Source organism: Paroedura picta, chromosome 7 (genome assembly GCF_049243985.1).
Source record: "Paroedura picta isolate Pp20150507F chromosome 7, Ppicta_v3.0, whole genome shotgun sequence".
In the NCBI taxonomy this organism is placed as follows: domain Eukaryota; kingdom Metazoa; phylum Chordata; class Lepidosauria; order Squamata; family Gekkonidae; genus Paroedura; species Paroedura picta.
Window position 1 is genome coordinate 89,170,668 of NC_135375.1, and position 21,737 is coordinate 89,192,404.

General features: G+C 46.9%; 1 protein-coding gene across 2 annotated transcripts in view; it reads left to right on the forward strand.

The window, feature by feature from the left end:
* The first annotated feature begins 4,790 nt into the window (after positions 1-4,790).
* The window catches only part of PLPPR1 (phospholipid phosphatase related 1), a 117,126-nt gene continuing 100,179 nt past the window's right edge, over positions 4,791-21,737 (forward strand). Inside the window, exon 1 of one of the 2 annotated variants that reach the window (XM_077345346.1) lies at positions 4,791-5,005. The gene's annotated coding sequence lies outside the window, so the exon portion shown is untranslated. Of the gene's footprint in view, positions 5,006-5,523; positions 5,544-21,737 lie in introns of those variants that run through there. The other variant, XM_077345347.1, reaches the window with a different exon arrangement.

Sequence of the window (21,737 nt, forward strand, 5' to 3'; positions counted from 1 at the left end):
AGGGGAATATTCAGCATGTCAAAGGGCTGAGGTAAAGCTGGATAACTTAATGTGAATATTGGTTATGTGGTCAAGCCAGGCAATCTAGATGTGAATATTGTTTTCTTGGTCAGGAGAATTTAAAAAAATCTCATTAGCTCCTGCGCATGAAGCAAGTGGACTGTTATGTGCCATTTCCTTTATGGATACCACAGTATCCACTCCTGAACAGGTGTGTTTGAAATACGGGGGAACTACTGGCATGGGAATTAACTTGAGGGTGTGTCAAATATTATTATTTCATTTAACTCTATGTCTTTCTGATGTTTCATATGGATTGGCATCTGAAGTCATTGATGGATTATGATGACACAGGCATCTCTTGAATCAATGGGCTAGTTGCCACATAACAGTGAGATTGTATGTGGGCTGGAGCCTGATTGGAGTCTGCCATGAGGATAATGCACAAGGTGCAATTCTTTCCCATATGCTCCAGGCCTGTAAATTATTTGTGAGAGAATGAAAGATCAGATGCAGCCCTTAACGATCAGTACAAACTTAGTTATTAATAAAAATCAAACAAAGAAAAGAAATATGCAGGAAAGGGCTTGAAGGAAGGAAAGAGTTCTTACACACTCTGAAACTGGTGTAATACTAAATACTAAAATTATAGCAATAAAACTATCACAATGATGATAAATACAGCATATCTAAAGTGACCAAACTGTTTTGTGTAACTTATGACAAAGCTGAACACAGCCTATGTATGTCAGATCCCCAGGAATTTGACAAATCTGGTTTTATTGGCTGCACTGGCTAAGGTTTGCATTCTTTATATCTGGAAGGGCATGGGATTCAGCTTACACTCTGCACACGTGACCTGCCTTAATCTTCATACTGAAAGGATTCCCACAGCACCTGTGAATAGGCTTCAGATATGTTTCAGAAAGTAGCCACGTCAACCTGCAGTAGAACAACTAGATTCCAGTCCAATAGCCAACTTGGTGTAGTGTTTAAGAGCGGGGGCGAATTGGGTTTGATTCCACACTCCCCCACATGCAGCCAGCTGGGTGACCTTGGGCTTATCACAGCACTGATAGAGCTGTTCTGACCAAGCAGAAATATCAGAGCTCTCTCAGCTACCTCACAGGGTGCCTGTTGTGGGGATATGAAAGGGAAGGTGATTGTAAGCCGCTTTGAGATTCCTGATAGAGAAAAGTGGCATGTAAAAAACAACAACTCCTCCTCTCCTTAATTCCAACAAGATTTTCAGGACATAAACTTTCAAAAGTCAGTGTTCTTTTTATCAGATATGGACACTCAATGGTCAGGCTTGCTACCTAGCTGTTTTTAAGCCAGCTTGGCTGGGTCTCTTTTTGGTTCCTACATAAACACACACACACACACACACACACACACAACAAAGTACAAATTTAAATGTTTCTGTGTTATCTTATTTCAGTGTGTACAAATTAGTAACTGCCATGTTTTTCATGGATAATTAGCCATCTGACTCGCATCCAGTCAGACCATGACTTTAGTATCCCTCCAGTATTGAGCTGGATAAGTACTGTCTGTCTTTGAAGAGAGCTTCATATTTGAATGGCAAGTCAACACATTTAATTTACACATTTTAAAACTGAAAACCCCAAAGGTCTAAAAATATAACATGCATTGCTGTCGTGTGCTAACAATTCTCTGATGTACATTCATCACTCTTTCAATTGCAGAGGCATTCCACACTGGTAAAGGAACATCCACTTGAGACTTGCTCTCACACTTTCTTCAGGCTTTAAAAACCTGTAGTTTCTCCATAGCAGTATAGTAGCTACTAATGTTTTAAAGTGGCAAAATGCTGCGGGGGGGGGGGGTGCACAAATAAAATGGTGGTCATGAGGGGATGACTGCTATAAAATGGCAGCAATGTGGTCAGATTTAAAAAATCCACTGTGACAAACCTGGTCTGAGAGCTATGAGTGACAGTGGATTCACATAGAATTCTTTAGCTGAGAGAGTCAGTTGGGAATTGACAGTTAAAACTGACAGTTGACTGGGAAGGAAGGCTACGAGACTGTGAGAGGATCAAGAAGGATCCTGAATTAGTGAAGTGGGATGCTTAGCCCATCCCTAACAAGTCTGAGGGAAATAGTTCCTAAAAGATGGGGTTGGGAAAGAAACTGGAACTTGTTTAATGTTCTATCCTTTACCAACTTACGTGTCTGTGAGACAAAGAGTTTTATGCTTATATAAGTAGAGTCTACCAAGAAATCTCTCTCAAGTTTTAAAGGCCTACCTATCAGAATAACAGAAAGTTACTTGTAACAAATTATCCACATTTATTTGTATACAAAGTTACCTCATTCCTGTTGTCCTGTTCATCTCATAAGTCGGATAGCTGATCTGATTCTAACCAAACAATTTCCCCTCAAAGTTAAATAAAACAGTTTATTATTTTTGAACCACCATCAGACTCTCATGTGCTATTATCAAACCAGGACAAAAAGGAAGAATTTAGTCTCTCCTCTCAGTTCCCTAAACTGCATCAGTATCTCACAATATACAGCCAAAACACTGTGTGGGACAGCCAGAGAAAAGATCAAAGAAGAAAAAGGTAAAGAGAAGGTAAAGAGAAATCCTGTGAAGGAGGGCAAAAAAAGAAGGTAAAGAGAAATCCTGTGAAGGAGGGCAAAAAAAGAAGGTAAAGAGAAATCCTGTGAAGGAGGGCAAAATTGCCATAACCATACCTGACCATTCCTGTCCACACGGAATGCAAATTTACTTTGACAGTGATCTTTACAGAAAGTCACAAGCTACAGTGAACATTTGTACAATCTGTGTAATGTATATTTGAGATTTCTTTATATGCATGTTGAGTAATTCTCATGTTATATCCCATGCATGCACAGCTGAAATGTGCAGCAAAAACCCTACATTTATCCAGATAGTGGTAATCCATTTCATGTCTACAGTATAAATTCAAGTGAGTAGCTGTGTTGGTCTGAAGCAGAACAAATTTAGAGACCAGTGGCACCTTTAAGACCAATGAAGTTTTATTCAAGGTATGAGCTTTCATGTGCGTGCCCACTTCCTCAGGTACAACAGTCTAGAGTAAATGAGTGTTGCCTCTTTCCACTTCATGTCCAGAGTAAATGAATGTTAGCTCTTTCTTACAAATGGATGTATGCACATGTGACACTTGCCCTGGTCAAGGCTGCACTGTTGATCTTTCATGCAATGGGAGACCTGCAGGACCTGTTCTTTCCACACCCTTTACTCTTCTAGGCTGCCTGAGCAGAGATGCCTGCTCCTCCCTGGCCCTTAAATGGTCCACCTGTCCAATCCTTACTCCTGGCTTGCTCCTCACCTCCACCCAACCAGAAGCCCAGTCTCAGGTGCTGATGTTGGCTTCACCTGACTGCCAAACTCTGTTACTAAACGGAGAGCCTACAGCTCCACTCTGCTTGTCCTGGGTGCCTTCCAGCCTGCTTGCTCCAGCTGCTAGTTGCGTCTGGCTTCTCTCAGCCAAAGTAAGTTGACCTTTTAAGGCTGAGGTGGACCCCATCACCAGACGGCAGGTAAAGGCAGGAAGAACAAGTGGATAGGGCTAGTAACAAAGCAGGTTTGGGAAAGACTGCAGCAAAGCAGGGGGGAGTCTGATCAGTGCATGAATGGCTGCTATTGTGCAGATGCCTCTGGAACAGACTGCTCTCATTTGGAGCCATGGCAGAGCAAAACCACCACATGAAAGCAGCCATGATGACCTGACTGGTCGATTCAGAAGCCCTTGGAAGTACATCTCCAGTTTACACGTTTCTCCTTCCTATGTTCTCCCAGGGTTTGATATTCTCTGCTTCCCCCACCCCCTTCAGACACCCTTAGAGTCAAATTGAGCGGGAGTTCAACAGGGCCTTAAAGAGGAACACACTTTGTCGGCGTCGTTGAGCTATGCCGGCGGAAAGCTTAATACTGGAATAAATTCTGGTGTTCTGCGGTCCGAAACAGAGTTACCCCTCGGCCTTTAAGGTGGATCCCCCCGCGATTGATTTTGCTGCAACGGACCGACAAGAGCCGCCCCCTCTGAAATGAACTTGTAGCCGGAAGGAATCCCGCCGCGGGTATTGCCGCAGAGATGGTGGCGCCCAAGATCAGGATCCTACCCCCCGCAAGAGAGTGGGAGCCAAAGGGAAGGCGAGATATCGGCTCCACGCGAGCTACGGGCAAAGCAGGGCGGGGGAGCCATGGATTTCGAAGCCATGCGGAGCAGGGAGGGAGGGAGGAAGGGAGAGAGAGAGAGACCCAGAGGCAGGTGAGCTGCAAAGCGGCGATCGATTCCGGACGGACAAAGGGGACACCCGAAGGTGGCCGCTCGGCGCCCATGAGAAACGGGACGCTGGCCTGGCCGCAGCACCGGTGGGCTGATCCAGCATGGGGCTCCTTGCGAGAGACAGCCCGTTGCTTGGCTTGGCACGACGGCGCCCGAGGTTGCGAGCCAGACCCGAGGCGAGCCCGGGCTAACTGGAGCGCGCGCGCGAGAGATGGCTGCGCCGAGCCCCCGGCCGAGACCCTCCAGCCTCGGCGCGCCACGCCACGCCCCCTTCCCCTATAGGGCCGCTCCTCCGTGCCTGCTCGCAAGGCACACACAAGCCGGGAAGCGCGGGGGAGCCGGCGCGGAGTGTCCCCCTGCCTTGCGCCTGCGCGATCACCCCCCCCCTCCCCGCCTCGCATCAGCAGCATCGGCGACCCCCTTCCCGCTCTCCCCCCCCCTCCTCCTCTTCTTCCCGTGGAACAAACAGACGAGCCTAGACCTGGGGGGCGAGCGGAGGGGTCGAGGAGGAGATCGCAATCGCGCGCTCGAGCCCCTCGCTCGCGCACTCTCCGGCGCCCACCCACTCACCCACCCCCGGTTCGACGGAGCGCATCATGCCCCGCAGGGAGACGGCGGCTCCCGCCGGCAGCCCGAGTGGATATTGCGACTCCTAGCTTGGATCGCCTCGTGGGGCGGAAAAGGAGAGGAAGCCAGGAGCGGGTGAGGCCAGGGGGATTTTCCCCACACACACTTTTTGGGGGTAGGGGTGGGCACGTTTGGGGAGAATTGGAGGGCTCGTGGGGGAAGAAGGCTGGCTCTGAAACGCAAGGAGGCGGTTTATGGGAGCAGATTGCGGGCGGGGGAGGGGGAAACTGCGCGGCTGGTTTGGAACGCGGGTTCTGGATGTGGTATGTTTTTTGGGGGGTGGAGGGGGTTAATCCCAGGGAACTTTGAACCACCCTTTCGTAGCTCTGTAGAAATCAAAGCTGGGGGACCCCCGCCCCCCAAGCGCATGTTGGGGTCTGCAGAGGCATGCCTGCAGATGCTGGCGAGGGACAGCGTGGGATTGTGTGGGTGTGTGTCTTCTCCGGCACGCAGGGCGCATGGACGTGTTTGCCATGCGCTTGCATGTGGCGGCGGGGTGGTCTCCTTGGAATGCGGGGACCTGCGCTTCTGTGCCTCTCTCCCCTTTTGTATGTGACGGCCACATCCTGCCGCTTGAGCTGCTTTCCCGTTTCCGTGCGGGGCGTGGGTGGAGGTGAGAGTGTTTTCTGGAGGCATTTGGGGGTTTCCTTGTGGTTTCTTTGTGTGCATGGTGGGAGCCCCTGAACTGCCTGCATATTCCAGCGCAGGCTGTTTTCATCTACCATATCAAGGCTGGAAAAAAGCCGAGATATGTCTGAACATGGGAAACATGCGGGAAGCATGTTGGTAAGGAAAGGTCCAGGGAAATAAAGTTTGGCTGCATCTGTAATTTCGGAGTTGGATATATTGGTGGCTGGGTGCTGCTCGGTGCCGTCGCGCATCAGCGTCCTTGTGAGTGGGTGTGTTGCTCTCTCTGGTTTTCTGTGCGGCGGCTAGCATCCATTTGCAAGAAGACACACAAGTTGTTGATCTGCTGCTGTCTCCACCCTGGACTGTGATCAGATTAAAAGTGACCCTTGAGAGAAAGGCAGTGGAGAAACTGAGATTGGTCCTTGCTCTTTCGGAGGGTTTTCACTAGCCGTGTGTTAACTGGCAGGCAAAGTGAAGTTTGGCAGCATGAATGGCCACTGGAAAGGAGTCGCGGTAGTGAGGCTGAAGATCTGGCAATATATGCGCTTAGGTGGATGGCAATTAACATGCAGTGGGTAGGTCCACCAGGTTTCCCGAGATTCCCCCACCCCCCATATTGGGAGAATACCATGCAGCGGATTGATCCTCTTAATGTTTCTGTGGAAAAAAGCTAAGAAAGCAACCAGCGTTCGCACAGGCACCAAAGCGTCATTTCTGTAATGAGATGTGTCACAGTTCAAGGCAGTCTGGAAGTTACAACCTCTGACCTGCAAACCTCCTCGTAATTCATATGAATGAGGATAACTATGATCCCCAGGGGTAATCATGGGAACCACCTTTGGGAGCTAAACCTTAGCTCATATTAAACTCTAGCAAACATTTGTATTATTAGGTTACTAGGTGCAAAGCCCATTGTATCGAGGAATACAACAGGCGCTAGAGCTTGGCAGTGGGAAGAGTAAGGGGAGGGGTTGTCTAGTCTGGAAGGGCATGAGATTGAATATGTGTGTTGTGCGGAGGGGGGGTTGTGGTGGTGTGGAGATAAATGAGGGCATGGGTGTGGAGAGATGTGCTTTGGAATGTTCATTGAGTGTGGGAGAAGACTGACCTTTGGGAATTGTGGCATAGTGGTTACAGATGAGCTTTCCAACCAAATCAAAATTAGATAATCTCTTTCCTACAGTTTAGATCAGGGGTAGTCAAACTGCGGCCCTCCAGATGTCCATGGACTACAATTCCCAGGAGTCCCCTGCCAGCAAATGCTGGCAGGGGGCTCCTGGGAATTGTAGTCCATGGACATCTGGAGGGCCGCAGTTTGACTACCCCTGGTTTAGATAATCGCTCTGTGCTTTGCAGTTTTTACAGTGCTGGGCCTTTTCATTCTTTACCCAGTAGCAAACCTGGGTTTGCTGCTAGAAGCAGACTTAGTAGGAAAGCAGTTCTGGCTTCCCTTCTGTATCACTTAAACACTTGCAAATGCAACATTTGTCCTGCTGATGTTGCTCACACTTTTGTGTGTGTACAGTACATAGAACATTTTAGGCTTAATGTGTACAAATGTAATATGCAAATCAGCCATTTACATTTAGTTACCATGGGAAGATTCAAGCAATCGTGGAAAACTGTTGTTCATATATGGACAGTGCCCAGATGTGGAGTAAGTTACTATTGAGCCATCAATCAGAAATGATTGAGGCAAGGTAGCATGCAGGGTATGCCCCATTTCAAAGAAGTGCTGTATTGTTGGTTGGAAAGGGGTGATTTAATTTTAATCCAGTTTTGAGAACGGGAGCTCTGACTGGTAGTCTGTATGTCTGCAAATTGCTGTCAAGGTGCAGTTGACTTATGGTGAACCCAGCAAGGGGCTTTCAAGGCAAGTGAGAAGGAGAGGTAGTTTCTATTGCCTCTCCCATCCAAGTACCAAGCCAGCCTGGCTTCTGAAATCTGACAAGATCTGGCTATACCATGTTGCCTGCCTTCCTCTTTTCAGTAGGAGAGTATTCATATATGTCAACACAGTACTTCTGTGCTGAGTGCAGCTATTTTAGCATATAAAGGCCAAACTACATGTTATGATTTGTATTGTAATGTGTAGTCTTTGAGTTCTCCTTAGTCTTAGTTGACTAAGAGTGTCACATGTCAGTCACGAGGAAACTTGCTTCCAGAATGCTCAGGACTCTGATTTGGATTGGGACCATAGTGCAGGTGAAAAAGGGGCTTCAACTTTCCCTTCTTTGCTGGTTTCCTGACCAAAGTCAATACTCTATATGCAGTCAGGTTGGGGGAATCTGGATACTACATGTTACAGATAGTAATGTGTAGTTTGTCCCCGAGTCTAGTGCTAGATCATATATGCATGGCTGCATCTGTTTTGTCCCTCAGAAAGGGCTTACTGTGTGCTCAGTAGATGGGCCTCTAGGGGTAACCCCTAAACCCTGGCAAGGAAGACATGCGGATAACCCATCCCATTAGGAGGCGACTGGAATCAAAGCAAACTGGTGAAGGGAAAAGTGGTTTGGAATGGTTCTAGATCAGTGGTCCCCAACCTTTCTGAGGCTAGGGACCGGTAGGGCATCGGGCTGCGCCCGCGCGGGCCGTGCCCGTGCATCGGGCTGTGCCCGCGCTGGCCACGCCCGGCATCGGCCCGCGCGGCCCGGCCCTGATTCCCTCTCCCCGCCCTCCCGCAGTAAGAAGCTTCCCGGGCCACAAGCTTGCGGCCTGGGAAGTTTTTTACTGCGGGGGGGGCGGGGAGAGGGAGCCGCGGCCCAACGCCATGGACTTTGCGGCCCGGTACCGGGCCGCGGCCTGCAGGTTGGTGACCACTGTTCTAGATAATTTAGCTGCTGACAGTTTTCTTTTTCATGTACCCCTTAAAAAGATACTTTCCAGCATCTCAAATACAGCTTTTGCTTGAATTAAAAACCATCACACAAAGGGATAGGTGAGTCTTTTTGGTAAAACTGTTGGAGTTGATTGAAGGAGTATTAGATTGCACCTCTACTGTATATTTTGTATAGACTATAAATGTGAACAATTTTCACCAACAATGTAGCGTCTGTAGCAGTAGGTAAGAAGGTGAAACACCATCCTCTGTGATGTTGCACACTCTTTCAAAGTAAAGGTCATCCAAATGCCCCATCCATGGTAAGCTGTGGTGCTTTATATATCATGTATGGGTTCCTGAAAAGGATATGACAGCACTGGACGCCCAGAACCAGATCATAGGCTGAAATTCAGGTCATCCAAAAACATATCTAGTGACAAAAGACCCAGCCTGACTTCTACATCCTTCACAGCTGTTTGGACAAGACAAATAAGGGATGAATGATAGTTAACAGTACCATAATAACGCAATATCCAGTGATGTGTTGATGCAGCTTTAGCACAGTTCTGTCTCTGTTTTCAAATATGGTCACCAAATAAAAGCTGAGAATAGAATCCAGATTCCACCTTGGAACATTTCTTTGGGCTTTATCCTAAAATGAAGTCCTAATGTGGTTGGTTTTGGAGACTGATACAGATAATACTGCATTTGCCCCCAAAGGAAGATGCCTGAATGTAAGCTGATCCCTCTAAAAAGGTTATGCTAAAAAGCAAAAAACAAACTCTTTGGTGCTGGTTGCAGGTGGAGGTGCAAGGAATAAAACCTGGCTTGCAACATGGGAACCTGCTGCTCTTAACCATTACACCAAGCTGCCTAGTCTTACCTTCTGGAGAAGAGTTTGTCTGTGTTTCTGCTAGGTTAAGAATCAAACATTATCATTTACCAAAGAACAGCTTCTTACCTGTGTGCCTGCCAGTATTATTTGGGATGTATATTCCCATTCTAGACCATTAGTGGCTTGCAGTTAGTTAGCTTTTAGCAGCTGAGTCCTGTTTATAGTCTCCAGAATAATAATAAAGAGTTGGTTTTTATATGCTGCTTTTCTCTACCAGAAGGAGTCTCAAAGTGGCTTACAATCGCCTTCTCTTTTTTCTCCCCACAATAGAGGTAGGTGAGAGAGCCCTGATATTACTGCTGTATTAGAACAGCTTTATCAGTGCTGTGGTGAGCCCAAGTCACCCAAGCTGGCTGCATGTGGAGGAGCGGATAATAAAACCTGGTTTACCAGATTAGAAGCCGCTGCTCTTTAACCACTTTATCAAACTGGATCACCAATAAAGATCCACACAGGCCTGCCATCCTCCAAGTTCTCCGAGAATCTCCCCTGGAGGAAATGACAGCTTTGGAGGGTAGACTCTGTGGAATGACATCTCTGCTGAACTCCTTCTCCCCAAATTCTGCTTTCCCCAAGCACTACCCCCAAATCTCTCACCATTTTTCCAAGCAGGAGCTGACAATTCTTAGATCCACGTAGTTACCTGGAGGTTCTAATCTTCCCTTCAAGGTACTTAAAAAAGCCTGGGTCTCACACAGTCTGAGGCCCATTCTGCACATATTGGGTAATGAAATTTCAGTATGCTTTTTGCAGCTGGATTTCCCTGTGAGGAACAGGAAAATCTCCTTCTAAAGTGCATGACCTAACATGTGCAGAATGGGCCTGAGGTTCACCAGGTCCAGGTTTGCAGATACATGCTAGCTTTTATGAAGTGGCTGAATGAGCGAGATGCTCTCAGCTGGGAGCTGGAATACCTTGGAAGGGAGTTAAGTGACACCTGCTGCTACGGCCTGGTTGAGACCCAGTTCTGTAAGAATGTACTTGCAAGCAGAGCACTCATGGGGCTCAGGAATGGCAGCACAAAGGCCGCAAACACTTCTTTGCCATAGTGCTGCCTCTTCACTGCTGCTGAGGGGAGAAAATGGAGGGCCAGTGGTCTGGAGTCTAGCCCTACAGGAAAGAGAGCTGGTTGCCTCCAGGTCTAGTGAACTGACAGCTGTCTATGGACTTCTGGAGGGCCGCAGTTTGACTACCCCTGGTCTAGGAGATCTGGGTCTAGTCTTGCAGTGCTGGGCATCACCTGAGCCCCCTCTGTTCTTCCCTCAAGGTGGTCTGTAGCTCTTCCTTTTCTCAGGAGTATGTTCCCAAATCTGCATCTGGCCCAGGAGGGATCACAGCACCGTCCAGCTGCATGGTGAGAATACCCTTTCTTCATGTGTAGGATACTTTGCACAAGAACTAGGCCCAAGACTTTTGCCAAGCAGGTATGAGGGCTCCCTCACACTAACAAAATGCTGCTAGCAACTGGCCATGTTTTAAGAACTTCAGTTCCTGCTCTCTGAAGCAGCCATTATCATTCATTTTGGGGCGAGAAAAATGAGTACAATTTTAGCTTGTTTTCAAAGGGGACTTGATCCAGCAGTTGCATGTGATCCTTGCATTCCCATGTGGAAAAAATGCTGTCATAACCACTTCTCCTCATAATAAATTGGCTCCCCTAATCATGATCAAGAATGTAGCAAACTAACAGGGCCATCCTAAGCGGAGTGAGGCTCTCCTAAATTCACTGATACTAATAGGCATTGAAGAATGTGACTCTGTTTAGGAGTGAGCTGTAGGCCTCCCACAAGCAAAGTACGTATTTGATAGGCTTCCCTAGTATGGAAGAAAAAACAAGGCCTTGTAAATTAGCTCAAAAGGAAACCAGAAAAGTCCCTCCAAAGCTCTGGTGATGACTGAACAGGAGGCAGAGAGTACTGAGAGCATCTGAGGATCAGTTAAACTGTTAAAGGAAGTGAAGGAAGAAGGGAAATTAGGAGTTTATAGATTGCTGGACAGGGGTGGGGAGTACTTGGGAGATGGCTTTCTCCTTCCACAATTCCCTGGGGGCTCCCAGCTTCTATTTACTCTTGGCATCCTTGTGACATCATGAACCTCTTGAGTATCATCTCTACTTTAATAGGGCTGTGTTCAAACATTGGGCATAACCATAATTAGTACACACAAGCCAGGCTTTTTGCAAGGCCCACACAGACTTCTCATTCCTTCCCGGGCTCTCCACACCAAAAAATGTAGTTTAACACTATCTTTATTTGCCTGTGATCTATGAATGCAAGCACATGGGTTAACAGTTCGTTTTCTCCCTAATAAGCAGAAGTCTGGCTTAACCCCTTGTTTTAGGATGGTGATTAGTGACAGGAAAATAAATGCATAAACTAATTCTCAGTACGTGAAGAAGGGTGGGGGCAAGGAATAAGGTGTTTGCAACAAGCAGGGTATCTGCATATTTTCCTTTAACGGTGGTTAAATATGACATCTGCATGCTGCCTAAATGTTATCTAATTATCTGGAGTTCCCTGGTGCGAAACGGTGCCTACTCTGTTCCCCTCACTGATTTTCATAAAAAATTTAATTTCCTGCAGCTCAGATGATAGTGGCTGTTATGGCAAGAATGGGATATGGCCATGCTTCAGATTGGAGCAAAGGTGCAGTTATATTTATAGCCTAGTCAGTCTGCAGAATAAATTAACCTATCTACAGTGGAAGCTGTAAAGACCCTGTGGAAATGGATACTCATTTCAGTGTTACTGATAATCTCTGGTTTCATTTTTTTAAAGCAAGTTTCTAGTCCTTAGCAAAGCTCAACCCAAGAAGGCATATTGGATTTGCATTATCCATTCAGGTCCCAGATTTCTGTGTCACAGAATTTTGAGCATGGAGTACACACAACTCTGGATTTAGGTGTAGGGCATAGTGGTTGGAACAGACTGCTGGGGTGTGAATTCCTTTGGGTATTCTCATCATTCCGCGTGGCTGTTGGCTGAGGAAAAATGTGGCTTGCGAGTCTACATTGGGGAGTTCCCAAATGTTTGCAGAGTACAGGGGCCCCTAGTCTCAATCTACTGAATTTATACCTCCCCAACAAGCCAAAAACTGGCTGACTGGGACCAATCAGTGAGTCGCCCATAAAAAACTATAGGACCCTATTGAGCGTAGGGCATTACTGTTTTTCATGGGCAATTCACTACCATATATACTCGCATATAAGGCAACCTGCATATAAACCGAGGCACCTAATTACACCACAAAATGCTGGAAAAACTTATTGACTCACATATAAGCCAAGGGTCGTGTTTGGATAGTAGCTTTTTCTCCTTTCCTCCCCTCCCTCCTGTTTTGGGCAGGATTTTTACCCCTTTTTTCCCACCCTCCTCCTTCTCCTCCCTCCTCTTTCCCTCTGATTCCTCTTGCCTTTATTCCTTCCTCTAGGGGCGTTTCCTCCTTCTGCTCTCTGCTCTCCCTCTGAGACAGAGGCTTCAGAGCTTCCTGCAACATGTGCTAGCCTCATGCTAGCCTCATTAAGGCAAGGGGGGGAGGTGGAGACTGCTCTTTCCCTCCCAGGCTTGCTGCCTCTCTGCTGTTCCTGCCTTTGCTTCTTCAGGCAAATATACTTGTCTCCCACCCTCCAGTCTTGTCTGGAAGCTGCTTTTTTAAATACCCGCATATAAACCAAGGGGGACTTTTTCAGCTTAAAAAAAGGGCTAGAAAACTCCGTTAGTAATTGGTTCCATCAGCCTGTTGGGATTTTGGCTTGTTGAGGAGGCATAAATTCAGTAGATGAACAATGAACATTTTCTTTTAGTCTGATTTGAGTGAAATTTTGTTTCTTTGTTGCCATCTTCATTCCCACTTACCCTCAAGATTTCAAGGAACCATATATCATGGGCCATTTTATTCAAACATTAGGAGTATTTTTTTAAACTATAGCTACATCTTGCCCTTCATTCACTGCTCAGAACAGTGCATAGGCTCCATCCCCCTATTTTATCATCATGATAAATAATAATATAACTCCATGAGGTTAATTCTGCAGCTTTCTTTGGTGAGGTAGGCAGCACTCACAAAAGAAAGTCCCTAGACAAGTGCTTTTCTTATAATAACAGGATAGATCTACAAATGGATATTAATCCTGATGCACAAATGAATTCTTCGTGTACATGAGCAGGGTACCTTTGAAGAATTCTGGTGGTGCGCAGCAGTAGTTCTAGAAGCTCTGCTGTTGGAAAGAAAGTGTTGAACAACATGGACCTTGGTTAGGTCTAATGACAGTTCTTGAATTTGCCCACAGTAATCCATCTTGCAAGTTTCTGAGATAAAATAGTCAGGGAGTTGGACTAGAGGTTAGGTTAGGTCAGGCTAAAGGTTCTGGTATTTACCTTCAAGGCCATACGCAGTCAGGGCCCACTGTATCTGAGGGACTGCCTCCCTGCTTATGCCCCTCAAAGATCGTTATGCTCCGCCACCGCCAACCGGCTAATGATCCCTGGCCCTAAAGAAGCTCACCTGGTCTCAATGAGGGCCAGAGCCCTCTCTGTCCTGGCCCCCACCTGGTGGAACGAGCTCCCGGAGAAGATCAGGGCCTTGACGAAGCTAAAACAGTTCCGCAGGGCCTGCAAAAGAGAGCTCTTCCACCAGGCATTTGGTTGAGATCAGGTGATCAGCAACATCTACAGCGCTCCTCCCTCCCTCCCAGAGATCCACCCATGTGTTCTGCTCTGGACCTGTTTGCAGCATTATATACTGTTACCTCTGTTATAGTTTAATGTTAATGTTATTGATATTGATATGTGAAAAGCTGAGTTCCATGTACTGTTTTCTGCATTTTTATGTAAATCACCCTGAGCCTCAGGGGAGGGCTGTATATATAATAGAATAAATAAATATATGGCCTGTATGGCCCCTTCCAGCTCTATGATGTATACAGCCCCATGTATATTCCACGCTGAGGTGTTTGGAGGGTGGGTGGAATACAAATGCCATAAGGAAAGAATAAATGAATAACACAAAGTACTACTGCATGTGAAAAAGCCATTAGTAGACGTTGGGGTCTTGGTGGATATTGGCTTGAATCCAGACATCCTCCATGGACCATTTCTCCAGCTTAAGTGGCGCTTCCATTAAACAGAGCTACCTGGAGAAGGTAATGGGATGGATGAGGGTCAGCTCAATTTAGACAAAGACTGAGGCACTCCTGGGCAATCACAATGCTGCTCAAGGACTGAGATGTCAGTCTGTCCTGGAGGGGGTTGCAGCCCCTGCTCTGAAGGAACAGGTTTGTACTTTGGGGGTACTGCAGGATCCTGGCCTGCAGCTGGAGGCCCGGATCTCCTGTGTGGCATGTAGCACCTTTTATCGGCTTCCGCTGATAGGCCAGGTATGGCTGTGCCTTGAGAAGCATGATCTGGCCACAGATCGATGTTCTGATTACATCCAGGTTAGATGACGGGCTGCCTCTGAAAACAGTGTGGATAATTCAGCTTTTCCAAAATGCAGGAGCCAGGCTATTATGGGTGTGGGATAAGAGCATCATTTCATCCCAGTGATGAAAGATCTGCACTCGCTGTCCATTTGGTTTCAGGTGCATTTTTTTTTTTACATTTAAAGCACTAAACCAGAGGTGTTGAACTCATTTGTTTCTAGGGCTGGATCCGACATAAATGTCACTTTATGGCCTTGTGTACCATAAGATGTAATGCCGGGTACTGGAGAAACAAGCTTTACAAAGAACAGCAACTGCTCATCTTTGAGCTGTTGTGTCTTCCCTGCAAGGCCCCATGGGCTGGGGAGAGGGGTATGTACAGAGGAACACCCACATGGATGGACTGTAGAGTCAACAGTATGCCACTGGGCAGATGCCTCTGTGCTTCCTGGAGGGGAGGCGGAACCCTTCCCTCTCCTGCCATCAATGCTGTCAACCCAGGTCCCAGTGACTGGGTGTTGTGAGCTCCTCCTCTGCCCTCAAGCCCCCATGCAAGGGGACTAGGAAGAGAACTTGAACTGACTCCCCCCATCTGCAAGGCTACGTGCACGGTGGGACCCAGGCCAAGGTAACTCAGAGATGCCTGTGTGGCATCAGCCACCTCTGATGGGGCAATGCCCCCCCTACTGCAACGGCAGCTGCCCAAAGTCACTGGCTTGTCTGGTGAGAGAGTGGGCACAAGGCTGCAAGTGCCTCAGGCCACCCCGTGACCAGAGTAGCTAGAGATCACCAGGACCCCCCACTCCCATGATGCTGAAAACTGCTGGGTGTTCCATTGGGGGGAAGGATGAGCCATGCCTGACAGTGGCCTGGTCTACTTTCTTCACAGCCTGGCCGGTGCCAAAGGAAATACTAGCGGGTGTCTTGGCACCCATGGGTGAGGCTGCTTTAGGAGCAGTAGACTTTTAGCCCCTGAGTTGCTTCTGGAAGAAAAGAAGCCTTTCTAGCATATTGGCCAGGAAGGAGAGGTCCATTAAGAGAGATTCTCAGTCCTCGTACATGCAAAGTAAGGATGATGATTTTGTATTAGAACCCAAATCCAGGGGGGTGGAGAACTTGTGCTCAGAAACTTAGCCCAGAGACTGCTTTCCAGTGACACTTTTTGTTTCCTGCATGCAAGAAGTATCCCTGTTTTGTAGCAAAATATTTCAATCTGCATTATGATGTACAGTGTGATTGGTGGTCCAGAAAAGTGGCATCTCCCACATGTACCGTGCAATGTAGAGAAACCTCCCTTAGCTTTCTTTAAAGATTTCGACTGTTCTTTAATTAGAACAAAAAGGACAGGCCTGTCTTAGAAGTTCAGCTTCCTCCTCCCAGCAGCCTTGGCCTAACTGACCTGAGACTTCCCAGCAGAATTTGATAAGGCTGAGGAAGGATTCTTGGGGCTGAACTTGGTCTTTTAAAAAATTGAATAGGTTCTTTAGCATTTCCCCTGAGCCCATGAGATTGATAGCCTGCCTCCCCCCTTCCTTTCAAGTAAAAATCAGTTTGTTTTATAATGTATTAAGTCTCCTGGATGGGCTGAGAGCATTTTCCTCCTACCTCTTTCCCTGCTTAGAGAAGCGGTGGGATGGGAAAGCAGAGACCAGATGGTTAAAAAAAATTGCTGGCAATCTGCATATATCACAACAAAATTGTGGAAGGGAAATGCAGTAAAGTGGAGCTCACCCTGTACATGTAAAATCATTTTTCAGTTAAGTAGACCACAGTCAAAACAAGGATCAGGTTGGGCATAGTTGTTAGGAGATCATCTTGAAGTGAAACACCATACTGGGTTGTTGTTTTTTTACTTCTATATTTTGATGTAACTCAGGATTGTATCTAGTTATTTCTATGCCTGGGGCAAGGTCACAATACTGTCCCTCCTGAAACCAGCTCCAGGCTGAGTTAATAATGATCTGGTGAAATTCACAAGATGTGCCTCAGAGGATTCCCTGAAGGATTTTATAAGAAATTTACACTCTGCTCCACGTCTCATTCTCTGATCTTTTCAGTAATTTTTTTTGCCTGAAAATGAAGACCAGCACATGTAACATGGTGCCAAGATCATGGTTATTCTAAAACAAGGCAAAAGATCTCGGTGCCTCCATGAACCAATACCTCTGTTCAGTCATGCTGCAAAAATCTTCACAGTCCATTTTAATAACTCAATAGTTGAATAATATTATGGACGTGCCCATTCTGTCAATTACAAGTATTGTTCCCCTGTCTTCTTGAAACTTTGAATGTCAATCATAGGGCAGAGATAGGGCAGAGATCTTTGGTTTCTTTGGTCCTTAAATGTCAAAACAGACTGACTAATTTTGGGAAGCACTAGTGGTTGATCTAAGTTAAACAGCCTACTTACCCAATGATATAAGAGTACACATTTTAAACCTATCTCAGTTTTTCTTTTGCTTCTCTCAAAAGTAATGGAGAGGAATCATGGCTCAGTGGTAGAGCTTGTTACTGAAAAGGTCCCAGGTCCAGTCCATGATGTCTCCAGTTGAAGAGATCAGATACTAGTTGACATGAATATTGATATGAAAGGCCCCAGCCCCAAACCCTGGAATGCTGTTGCCAGTATGAGTAGATAATACTAACCAAATGGACCAAGAGTCTGGCTTAGCATAAGGCAGATTGTTCATCTGTGCATTCAAAAATGTTGGCAAAACCTCAGGCCATGTTATTAACTAAACCTGAACTCATAAACATGCATCTGTCTCCTGAAACCCTGTATAACCTCCATATGTCTGGCTTATCCAGCCAATTAAAAAAAATCTTTTGTTACCTCCTCATTTAATTATCTGTACAGATTTTGCATTGAATCTAATCTGCTTTCCAGAACTGGTGCCTTGCTTGGTTCCAATGCATCCCTCCTCAGACCTGGAATAGTGCTACCTAGTGATGGAACATGCTGTCAAGTCATGGCCAATTTACAGCAACCCCAAATGGCTTTCTAGGCAAGAGATGGAGAGAAGTGGTTTGCCATTCTCTCCTATATTTAGAACTCTGGACTACTTTGGGGGATGCCATTTAGCTGACCCTGCTAAACTTCCCAAATCTAACCAGATTGGGCTAGCTGTGTCCCTCCAGGACTGGGCAAGCATTACATAGTAGCAGTCTATTCTGGAAGGCCTAGGCATGTGACTGAACACTCTACTCTGTTCTCTTGAGATCACTGGAGAGAGTCGCTTGCTCTTAGTCTTTCTCCATTAATGCAAGTTAGATACTTTCTAAAATGTAACATATGCTGAATAATCTGTACCATAAATAAAACGGGAAAAGGGTGGTAGGAGGAGTTGCGACTACCTGCCATCCAATGAACAGCCACTCAGGTAGGCTGTCCTGCCCCTGGCTGCATCCCCCTCCACTGCCAGCCTGCTCCGCTTGAATGAATGTGAGAGGTAAGGCAGCCAGCAAGCTGAGCTGGGAGGAGGGTGTGGGGCTGCAGCCAGAGCCTGAGAGGGAAGGAAGGCAAGCTCTGGCCTCACTGATGCAGTGGGGGGGGGGTGAGGAAGGCCGCAACCCCCACCAGTGCTTCCCCTGCTCCCCAAAGGCTCACTGTGGCCTCTCCAGGCCTTTGTGGGCCAGCCCACAGCAAGGGGGGAGGAGGAGAGTCCTCACCAATGTTTCCCCCTGCCCTGAGAAGGCCCACTGTGGCCTCTCCAGGCCTTAACAGGCCTGCCCAGGTCGCAGGGAGAGAAGGCTCGCGTCCATTGTATTTTAAATGACAATGTGCTTTTTTGCTAGTCCCCAAATAATTCCTTTCACAGAGCACAGCAAAACACATGCTCCTTCTCCTGGTGTATGAAGCCCGTTAGTCACTTACTTCTTTGGAGACTTATCAAAGTTTTGTTGTCCCATCTTTTAAAGACCCCGCTTCAGTTGTATCTACTTCTCATTTTTCTGTTTTTTGAAGGAGGAATCCCTCAAACATAAAGTGCGGAGGTCAGATTTGGGAGCAGCCATCGATGGATCTTATATTGTTATTGTTATTGTTATTGTTATTTAATTTTTAGACCGCCCTTCTCCAAATAGGTCTCAGGGCGGTTTACAACATAAATAGTTAAAACACAATAAAATCCCCATAAAAACCCCAATTAACACCAGCAAAAATTACATATAACATATAGCGGCGGTGGTCACAATTCTGATCTTAGTTCAGCCTGGTAGAGAGAATAATATTCAGAAGAGGGTGGCACCAATACAATAGATCTAACAATGATCTCGATCCTCTGATGGATTAGTGGGAGAGCTGCCCTGGCCTCAACCATATGCCTGGCGGAAGAGCTCCGTCTTACAGGCCCTGCGGAAAGCTGGTAGATCCCGCAGGGCCCTTAGCTCTTCTGGGAGCTCATTCCACCAGGTTGGGGCCAGGACTGAAAAGGTCCTGGCCCGAGTCGAGGCCAGGCGAACATCCCGTGGGCCTCATCTATCAAAAGAAGCGGAAGTCTTTCAGTTAAGTCCGCTGGCAAAGCTCAGCTTGGTCCATTTTGAAACCCAGTCGGTACTGCTGTGGAAAGGTCATAGCTGATAACATATCCATTCTTGATATCCCAAAGACCTGCCTCTTCACAGTTTTGAACAAGATGTTCCTGGTTTTCTTCACAAGCAGCTATGGCAAGATTTTAGCTGCCAAGCTTGGAATAGCTAGGGACAAGTAAGCTTACACGATGGACACTGATTGCATAAGATTGGGGCATCAATAATCATGCATTAGCTTGAGTCTCTCTTATACTCAAAAGCTGCACTCGTTGGAATATGCAAGGTCTGCCATGTGCATGATTCAAAGATATAGGAAGAATATCCTACAGGGGGCATTGGAGGAGATGTGAGTTTAGCATAGTTAGAATAGGGACTTCCTGATACTTTTCAAATATTCCTACATTTTCATTTGCCCATTTGGAGACTTCCTGCTCCTTTGAGCATAGTTCCTACTTGCTTGCCTCCTGAAGAGACACATTGTTAGTCAGAGACGCTTAGAATGTAGGACTCTGTCTGCTTTGCAAAGTTGTTTCTCTTTATAATAAAGCCATCTCATTCTTTTAAGCTACCTGGTGCTGTACTTGCCTTTGCATAGCTAAGCTCTGCCAACAACACTTCTGCTGCTTGGTTTCCTTTGTCACATATACTGAATCATTGCCAAGGGAGAGCTGAAACCTGCCAAAGTACATTTAATCTTTGTCAATTTACTGATTCCTCATCCTGCCTTTTCTGGCCTCTTTCTTTTTTTAACTATTCTCTGTAATGCTAAAAGTTCTTTGAGTAGGAGAGGGGGGAGTGGTTAATGACTATATACCCAAAAGTAATTCCCTCTCCAGCTTTGGGCAATTCTTAAAATCCTTGCCATCATTTAGCATCGCTTCTATCCCCTCAAGTGCAATGCAGTGTTTGAAGCATATGATCCGGGAGACCCATTTTGAAATCCTCTTTGCTCTGCTGTGGAAGCCTGCTTGGGTGACTTTGAGCCTGTTTGACATCCTTCGCAAGGATGGAGTTAGGCTAAAACAAAAGGTAGGAAGGAACAATGCAATCTGTTTAGGGTCCCCATTGTATACAAATGAACTTAATAAAGTGAATTATCAAGGAAATGGTTTTACTGAGGGTATTTTTAACATTCCTTTTGTTTTTTTAAAATAATTGTATTATATCTTTATTCAAAGTACACAGGGCAGTGTACATCTTTCTCCAGTCCTGTACTTTCTACTCGCAACAGCCCTGTGAGGTGACTTAGGACTTATCACTGGGGACCGGTCAACGCTTGACAATTTTACTGTGGTCCGGTGGGGGGGGGTAGTCTTTTGCTGAGGGACGTCGCTGCCGCTGCCTGAGTCCCTGCTCCACATGCTTTCCCTCCAGTGCCTCTGACTTCCCGCTGCCTGCTGGGGGGCGCTGCCAGCAGTAGCTGTGCAGTGTCGCACCGAGGAGGAGCCCCAGCCATGGCTGCCACTGGAGAGCACCAAAGGTGACCTGGCAGCAGAGTGGCAGGGCAGCCCCTGAGGCAGCAGTCGGGGAGGAGGACAAGGAAGAGCTGCGGCCCGGTACCGACTGATCTGCGGACTGGCACCGGTCCCCAGACCAGGGGTTGGGGACCACTGACTTAGGACATGGGAGACCTAGGTTTGAATATTCTGTCTGCTGTGGAAACAGGGTGGGAGGCCTTGGTAGGGTTGTCAGCTCTGGGTTGGGAAATGCCTGGAAATGTTGGGGGTGGAGCAGAGGGGGAGGGGTTTGGGCTCGGGAGGGAACTCAGCAGGAATGTACCCTCCAAAGGTTTTTCTCAAGGTGAGCAGATCTCAGTCATCTGGAAACCATAGTGGAAGATCTCTAGCTGCTGCCTAGAGCAGGGATTTCCAACCAACAGAAGGTCTGGAGTGGCTCACAGCCCTCACCCTCCTGACCACTTCAGTTGCCCCCTCCTCCTTCTGAGGCTAGTGTGTGAAAAAGCCATCTGACTGCTGTGGTTGCATCTTCTGAGCACAGCAGTATTTAATGGGTGATAGGGTATAGGGCTAATAAGAAGCCTCTCGGGCAGGGGTGGCCAAACTGTGGCTCTCCTGATGTCCATGGACTACAAGATGGCAGGGGATGATGGTCATTGTAGTCCATAAACATCTGGAGAGCCACAGTTTGGCCCACTCCTACACTACGGTTTCTAGCCTCTTGTAGTTGGAGGCTATAGTTTCCATAAATCACAACTCCAGGTTGCAGAGATCAGTTCCCCTGGAGAAAATGGCCACATCCATGCTGAGCTTCCCTCCCTTCCCCAAACTCCACCTTTCTTAGGCTCCATCTCAAAATCCCTGGGAATTTCCCAACCCTGAACTGGTAAACCTAGAAGCCATTACGTTGCTGTTTGGTAGTGGTGAGAAGTCATAGCCAACTTACATAGAATGTGCAAAGCAAGTGACAAAAAGACTATTTGCCATTGCCTACTTCTGTGCAGCAACTCCAGAGCCAGTTTGGTGTAGTGGTTAGGAGTGCGGACTTCTAA